The sequence below is a fragment of the Eptatretus burgeri genome, chromosome 8 (genome assembly GCF_056783735.1).
Source record: "Eptatretus burgeri isolate ZD-2024b chromosome 8, Ebu_testis_v1, whole genome shotgun sequence".
Taxonomy (NCBI): domain Eukaryota; kingdom Metazoa; phylum Chordata; class Myxini; order Myxiniformes; family Myxinidae; genus Eptatretus; species Eptatretus burgeri.
In genome coordinates, this window is record NC_140968.1 from 40,631,058 (window position 1) to 40,639,795 (window position 8,738).

Genomic DNA, 8,738 nt, shown 5'->3' on the forward strand with positions numbered 1-8,738 from the left:
ACAGGACGCTAGCCTCTTCTCTATTCCCCTCCAAAATAGGAACGTAGGGGTAGGGAGTTGATTGACAGGATAGGTTAGCCGGACAAAGACAGAAATGGGGTTTGGGAGAGGAAATTATAAGAAAAAATAAAATAAAATAAAAAGGGGCAAAATTTTGTTGTTTTGTTGTTGCAAATTAAGGGAGTGGGTATGGACAAAGACAGGCAAAGGCAATAGGTTTGGGGGAGACAGTAGGGTTGGTCCGAGCCCGTTTTCGGAGCGGCCGGCACCACCGCCCTCCCTCCACACAACCTCACGGACCAGACCAGAGGCCGGCCAGCTTCATATGCCGGCCTGTTGTGCTACAGTTGCTGGGCCGCATCTGCCTTGCCATGCCTTGTTTGCCTGCCTTTGTCATGACCCCATGCCTGCTTGCCCTTTTTGCATTTGCCCCTGTGTTCACCATCACCATGTGCGCCAGGACCATCGCCAGTGTTTTGCAAGGACTGCCCTGCAGGCAGCCACATCAATGGGACTGCATTGAGCAGCCCGTGTGTTCATTTGTGTTGCATCCAGTCCATCTCCATCCATTCTCCTGTGCCAGAGACTGCGTTTGAGCCGCAGAACTGTTGACTTTGTTGTGCCTTTTATCCCACAGATGACAGGTCCTTGGCCATGGTTAGTGTAAATATTAGTTAAGATTGTAAATAAGTTATTAACCCACCTGTTGTTTGTGTTAGCGCCGGCAATTCAGTTAAGTTGTCTGTGTGAGTCTGTTAGTTATGCAGCACACTAGGTTATTTATTTTTGGGACACGTATAAAAAATGTCGCACTCAGGGATCCATAGGTAAATCGTACTCGGGGAGAACTTACACATGCTGGTCACACTCAGGACGAGTCTATAAAAAGGGGAGGGGGTAGTGTTACGGATTTGGAAGCTTACTGCACACAACAGCCAGAGTCCCGATAGATCAGTTATATCAGTAAGTATGTGTTTCTAGTTAGAATCCATCCCCTGTGTCTAATGGGAATTAAATGTTCGTGCGCTGCAGAGTTATTTTGATAGTCAGAGTTTTCTTTTACATTTTTACATCACTAACAACAATAACAACACCTTCGCTCCATCCTGATATCATAACGCTCGCGGTGGGCGGAGTTCAAGAAGGACTTGGCGTCTCTCTCGACCAATTGGAGAGATGCGAGCGAGTTTGCAGTCGGTCGGCCAATGAGAGACAACGCAGGACAATGTTACTCCTCTTCCTGTTTGAGAGGTGGTCCGCCATGACGCCCGCCACGCCCCCCCCCCCTCGGTCCAATCAGCGGACTTGGCGTCCCTTTTGGCCAATCACGGGGGCGACGAGGGCATTTGTGCGTCAAAACCGTCCAGTGAGGGAGAGCAGGTCGAAGGAGGCGGCTCCTCCTCTCTGGAGAAGGAGTGAATAACTTGAACTGTTCGGCGCGATCCGACTGGTAGAGAGGGTTGGTTTTGGTCTGCTGGATCGCCCCGGATCACCTGGCCTTGCCTGCTGGCGCTCGCTGCCTCATCTGCGCTCGCGCTGGTTGTCGTCTGCCCTTCATCCTCCGCCCGGGTACTTGGAGTGGCATCGTGGTTGTGGTTTCGAGTCCCTCCAGTCCCAGACGTCGAAGACCACACGAGGTGGACAGGTCCAAGATAGCTCTGGTTTTCAGCTCATATTCCCTCGAGCTGGGAACCTTCAATAAAAACCATACGGGGTCTATTTCTTTGGGTGTGTGTCTGTGTGCAGGCCTGTCTTGTCAAGTAGAATTGTTAAGTGCTTTTGCTTGTACATTATTTACATTTCATATTCGGTTGTAATCTCATCTTTGTCTCCCTTCTGGGTTTTTGCCAATTATTATTGTAAATAAATACCCCTCTTGTTAAATGTATCAGCTCATTTCTGTGTTTCTTTCATTGGCTTAGCAAGGTGCGTGTTGGCAAATTAGGAAGCGGCAAATTGTGCATTTGGTCCGACGGGTCTTGGTAACCACCCGCTCGGGTTACACACGGTACGAGCACGATAATGGCTCGTTCCGCTTGAGGCTTGCCGAGGGTGTAAATTCCCCAGTAGCTTTGCCGTGTGGATACTTAGGTATTGTTACGAATTTGGAATTCAATTGCACACAACATACAGGTTCCCTTAGTCAGCTATGTCGATAAGTGCATGTTCCCTGGATAGCTCACCTTTCATTGTTTAAATGTTCAGAGATCGATTCGATGCGCTGCGGATCGATTTAATAGTGAGGGAACGAAACAATGGAGACGTGCCTCCCCCTCTTCTGCAAAGAGGAAGAAGAACCCTACCATCCCGTGACGTCAACAACTCCCTCCCACCCGTGGTTGAGCGGGGGGTGGATCACGAGGGCATGAGTCACGCCGGGTGCGGGGGAGGGGGTGGGAAGGATAAAGAAGAGACCCTTTCTTTGTCCGTGTGGGAGTCCCGTGGTAGGGCTGAGTTCGTTGGCTGAGTTCGTGGGAGTCCCGTGGCAGAGTTCATTAAGAGTCCCATGTGCAGAGTTAGTGTGGGAGTCCCGTGGGAGGAGTATGCTTTTTTTTTGCTTCGGAGAGAGCAGTCGTTCAGCCATCGGGTCCTGCTTTGCTTGCTTGGCTTGAGGCCTTCGGAAGCTTTTTGCTAAGGCTGACTCATGGAGCTTCGGCTGCTGCTTTGTTTTGGAAGGAACTTGAGCCGGTTGTTCGGCTCGAGCTGAGAGTGGAGGATTCTTCCTCTTCTTCCTCTTGGTTCGTGGAGCTTTTCATTCTCCATTTTGTTTCCCGGCTTGGTGCGACGCATCGGCCTCTTCTTGGAGTTGGTTCCTCGGGGAAGCGACGATCGACAGGAAGGATCGGCGCCACGTCTCACCGGCACGTGTTGAGAAGCGCGGGAGGATTCGCGGGAGCTCGGGAAGGATTGTGGCGATTGGATCCTGCTCGCTCTCGCTGGAGCCCGGGACCAGACAAGTTGAAGACCACACGAGGTGGAGAGGTTCGAGTCAAGTTCTGAGTTTCAGCTCACCTGTCCTCCGAGCTGGAGGTCGTGATTAAAGGCCTCAGCCACCGTTTCTTGTGTGTGTGCGTGCGCGTGCGTGTGCGTACATGTGTCCGTGGGCCCGTCTAATAAGTAGGAACTGCTGTAAAGTGTAATTGACTGTACATAATAAGTAGACGGTTGTAGTTCTTTTGTCGTGCTTTTGTTGCTTGTATAATTGCATAGGTGTTTCATCATAATAAATGTCCTTGTGTGAATGTAAACCTGCTCGTTGCGTCCATTCCCTCATTGACTGAACATTTCATGTGTTGGGAGTTAGAAAGCTGTTGGTTTGCCGTAATAGGGGAACATTTGGACCGACGGTTCTCGGCGATTACGCCGCTCGGAATCGCACACGGACAAGCTCGCCTCAGCGATTTGTTCCGTACGAGTTCCTTTGAGGCTGGAATACCCCGGTAGTTGGATCACGTGGGTATTTAGGTACATTGAAGATTGGCAATCGACCCTACCCCACGTGATCTGCCGATTGGCGTGTTTTGGTTCTTGTACAAGGACCCGTCGCTCGGAGTTATCCGGGCGGCGATCTATGTTCCGGGTGATCGGTCGGGCCGACTCGACTTGCGGCTCCGTTCAGAGCGGTCGGTTGGGGGCTGACCCCCGGCCAGTAACAATTGGTTGTCAGGAGTGCGATTCGGCCCCCTCCGCCTCCGTAGCAAAATTCACGGAGTCGGATCAGGGGTATACGGAGCAACTCCCCCCCCCCCCCGTGTCCCCAAATTCCGAGCGTTATAAATTTTATTCCCAGCATGTAAAATGTTCAGCCAAGGCGAGCAGGGGCAGGAGGGATTAGGAATGGGTTTGGAAATGTTAGAATCTATGGCTCAGGACGAAACGACCATGCAGGACACTCCCATTATGCAGGTTGACTATTCCCCGCAAATAAATGCAGAGTCCGCAATGGGCGCAGCGGCGGGGGCCGCGGTGTATGACACCCCCCCCTCCCCTCCTCCGTCAAAATCCCTCCTCAGTCCCCGTCAGATCCGCGTCCGGTAATGGCGAACCGACTGCCACGTGGTTATTTGACGTAAGAGACATGTTTGAGGCGTTGATGGGAAAAATGGAGACAAATATACAAAGCAAAATGAAGGACGAAATGAAAGAAATGCGGGGTGAAATGCAGAGCATGGGGCTGGACCTCCAGGAAGGGCAAAAGGCAGCAAGTGTGGGCATAAGAGGCATAATGGCGCCTGCACGTGGCGAGATACGGGCAGTGGAGTGCAAAATGGCGGCGCGACGTGGCAGAGGCACCGAACCAGCGAGCGAGCTGAGGGAGAGTGTGGATTGTGTCGGCTCCGCGGTGGAGGACAAAATAATTTGGGAGACGCGTTGGGCGAGACGCGTGCAGGTGACGGAAAAAGTGACGGTGACACAGAGGGAAAAATTAAATGAGGTGACTGAGACATGCAGGACGAGACACGTGGAGGTGACTGAAATGCACGGAGACGCAGGAGACAAAGGAAGGAACACCAGAGCCACAGGGAATAGAACAGGAAACAGAGACGAAAAGCCAGGAAGAAACGGAAATAATAAACGAGGTGACTGAGATAAAGCAAGTGGAGGAGAAACTCCAGGTAATTGACGAGCACACACAGGTAGGGATAGTGAGGGACAATGGGGTTGAGCTGGGGGAGTGTTTTGTGACCCGGTGCGAGCAGCAGGATAGCCTCCTTCAGGAACGAGGTGAGGGACTGTTCCCCCTTGAGGCGGATCGCGACGAGGAGAGTCCGGTCGAGCCTTGCGAGGTAAAGGGGGCGAGTGCACGCGGAGCTTGGGGGTTATGGAAACCCCGGGACCCCTTGAGGTGGTGCTAATTCCCAGCGTGGTTGTTCCGGTGTGTGTGGTGTCGAAATGTGTGTTTGTGAGTGTGCCGAAATGCGTGCTTTAAGCACGCATGGTGTGGATGAAGCACCGTGTGTGGATGAAGCACCGTGTGTGGATGAAACACCGTGTGACAGGAACCGCATGTGTGAGTAGTATGGTGTGTGTGAGTGAGAGAGACAGCGTGTGTGAGGTCGCTGTATGTGAGGGAGATGACAGTCGGTATGCGGGAGGACGCAACCGCATCCCCGTGTCCGAGTGCCATGGTGGAGTGTGTGAGCGTCGTGGCACGCAGGAGAGTGTGCGTTGAACGGCGACGACGACGGGACCAGATGAAGGACAAGGGCAGAGTAGCGGCCATAGCTGAATTGAGATGCGTGCCGGGTTTGCAAAGCAGCGAGCGCGGGGTCCGTGCTGTGCTACTCACAAGGCCGCCACGTGCGCGGCTGCGCGAGTGAAACCCGGTCCGGAAACGCCAGCGGTGGATATTAGCCGATCCCGCGGACGGACAGAAGCTAGGCTGGATTCGGAATTTGAACCGGATGGGTTCTCCAGGCGAGCATGTTTGTAAAGCTCCGACGAGCAGAGCACATGTATTCGCGTGGGGAACCCCTCGAAACGCAGGGCTTGCTTTGAGATGCGCAGAGTGACGTCATGGCTGCACGTGTGTTTGGAATCCGGCAGAAGGGAATTCCTGCCGGATGGTACCGTCCAAGAGGGACGAGGTGCGCGGGGCGCAAGCAGCTGCCATGACGTCACGGAAAAGACCGCGGCTGTGAACTGCCGCTTGTGGTGCGCATTATGAAAAAAAAAAGAGTTGAGAAAAGCAAGCCTCGCTTCGGGTGAACAGGATTCCCAGGCAAGGGGTGGAAGACCCCCTTGTTTTGGGGCACAGGAAGAACTAGTTAGGGGAAGGGTTAGCTTAGTTAGACCGGCTTCATGGGGACATGGATTGTTCCTCATGGAGCCCGTGGAATGGATTAGTTAGAGGGATTTTCGTTCAGATTTAGGAAATTGAATTTTTGGAGACACGGACAGACTGGAAATGTGTAGTGGAGACGTAGCTTAGCAACGTAGGGTAAATTGAACGTGCATGAGTTTTAAGGGATGACGAGGGAGCACGAGTTAGTCAGGGGATTTAATTGGGAAGGATGGCAGTATAGAGTGTTGGTGTGAGTTGTGAAATGGAAAGTGTGTGAGGAATGAGTGAGGGCCAGCGGGCCCAAGTGTGTGAGTGGAGCGAATGTGGTATGCATGGTGCGAATGACTGGTTGGGGGGAGGAGTGATTCCCACCCAAGAGACCCCGGGGTCAGTTTGTTGTTAGTTAGTGGGTAGTTAAATTTACTAAAAGGAGGTCGTTTTTTTGGTGTTGAGAGAAGGCACGAAGCCCGTTTGGAGGGGTGCAAGAGTTCATGGACCGGCTGGGAGCGTGGCTGTGGGAAGGTGAGTTTTGTTTAGTGGGCACCCCGGGCACCAGACTAGTCGGCCAGAGGAGGCCAAGAGCCCAAGAGGGGCCGGGATAGTGTAATGGGCACGGGTGACCCGTCGGAAACGGGACCCGTAGCGCCGGAATGCCACGGGGGCAGTGGAGTGGGCACGGGCGACCCTCGGGAAGGGACCCGGGGCATCAACACGCTACGTGGGCATCGGAGGGGGGCAATGCCAGAGAGGGCGACCCCCCACATTTATAGGGAGCAGCTGGGCTCGGAGGCAGCCTGCAGGCCTGGAGGTGCCATGGTTAGAGTTTGGCAGAGGGGGAGTTCCTGCCAGTTGAGCCACGCTGCCCAGCCAGGAAATTGTGCGAGGGCACATATGAAAATTAGAGGGCAAGGCCCAAATTTGTAATGGACACCAACACAGGCGACGGGAATCATAGTTTTTAGAACCGATAGTTTTAAAGTGTGAGGCGTTTTTGGAAAGCCCCGGGGTAGTTTCAGGTTAATGAATGTTAGAGTAGATAGGAGATGTAGCCCTTCGCACCATCCATCCCTTCACTCGTTGTAGGCCGCTGGACTCACCTTGGTAGATCGCTGAACTCTGAGGAGGCCATTCTGAGGCTTCGTTGGGCCTCGAGACAGGACGCTAGTCTCTCCCTATTCCCCTCCAGAGAGGGAACGTAGGGGTTGGGAGTAGGCTAGGTGGACATGAGAGGCTAGCCGGCCAAACACAATAAAGGGGGTTAGGGAGACAATTATAAAAGGGAAATAAAAATAAAGAGGGGCAAAATTTTGTTGTGTTGTGTGGAAAATTAAGGGAGTGGGTATGTACAGAGACAGGCAAAGGCGATAGAGTGGGGGGAGACAGTAGGCTAAGTCCGAGCCCGCCTTCAGAGCGGCCAGCACCACCGCACTCCCTCCAGACCTGATGGAACCACACCAGAGGCCGGCCAGCTTCACCTGCCGGCCTGTTGTGCTGCAGCTGCCTGTTCTGCATGGGCTTACCTTGCCATGCCTAGTTGCCTGCCTCTGCCATGACCCCATGCCTGCTAGCCCTTGTTTGCGTTTGCCCCTGTGTCCATCCATCACCATGCGCGCCAGGACCATCCAGTTTTGTGAGGACTGCCCTGCAGGCAGCCTGTGCATCCATCATGTCCATTTTTTGTGTTTTGCGACCATCTTCATCCATTCCCCTGCACCAAAGACTTTGCTATGACTTTTGCCTTTCCCCTTTCACAGATCACAAGTCCTGGGTCATGGTTAGTGTGATGTAATAGATAAGTTAAGATTGTAAATACGTGGAACCCCACCTGCATGTTTGTTTTAGCGCCGGCAATTTTAGTTAAGTTGTCCGAATGAGTCTGCGAGAGTTTGTTTAGTTAGTTACGCAGCGCATTAGGTTATTTATTTTTGGGACACGTTTAAAGAAATGTCGCACTCAGGGATCCGAAGGTAGAACGTACTCGGAGAAAACACACATGCTGGTCATACGAAAATTTGACGACTCGGGACGAGTCTGTAAAAAGGGGAGGGGGTAGTGTTACGAATTTGGAATTCAATTGCACACAACATACAGGTTCCCTTGGTCAGCTATGTCGATAAGTGCATGTTCCCTAGATAGGTCACTTTTCATTGTTTAAATGTTCAGAGATCGATTAGATGCGCTGCGGATCGATTTAATAGTGAGGGAACGAAACAATGGAGACGTGCCTCCCCCTCTTCTGCAAAGAGGAAGAAGAACCCTACCATCCCGTGACGTCAAGAACTCCCTCCCACCCGTGGTTGAGCGGGGGGTGGATCACGAGGGCATGAGTCATGCTAGGTGCGGCGGAGGGGGTGGGAAGGATAAAGAGGCGACCCTTTCTTTGTCCGTGTGGTAGGGCTGAGTTCATGGGCTGAGTTTGTGGGAGTCCCTTGGTAGGGCTGAGTTCGTGGGTTGAGTTTGTGAGAGTCCCGTGGGAGGGCTGAGTTCATGGGCTGAGTTCGTGGGAGTCCCGTGGCAGAGTACGTGAAGAGTCCCGTGTGCTGAGTCCCGTGGGAGGAGTTAGCTTTTTGCTTCGGAGAGCAGTCGTTCAGCAGGCCATCGGGTCCTGCTTGGCTTGCTTGGCTTGAGGCCTGCGGAAGCTTTTTGCTTCGGCTGCTGCTTTGTTTTGGAAGGAACTTAAGCCGGTTGTTCGGCTCGAGCTGCGAGTGGAGGCTTCTTCCTTTCCTTCCTCTTCTTCTTGGTTAGTGGAGCTTTTCGTTCTCCATTTTGTTTCCCGGCTTGGTGCAACGCATCGGCCTCTTCTTGGAGTTGGTTCCTCGGGGAAGCGACGCATTGACAGGAAGGATCGGCGCCTCGTCTCACCGGCACGTGTTGAGAAGCGCAGGAGGATTCGCAGGAGCTCGGGAAGGATCGCGGCGATTGGATCCAGCTCGCTCTCGCTGGAGCCCGGGTC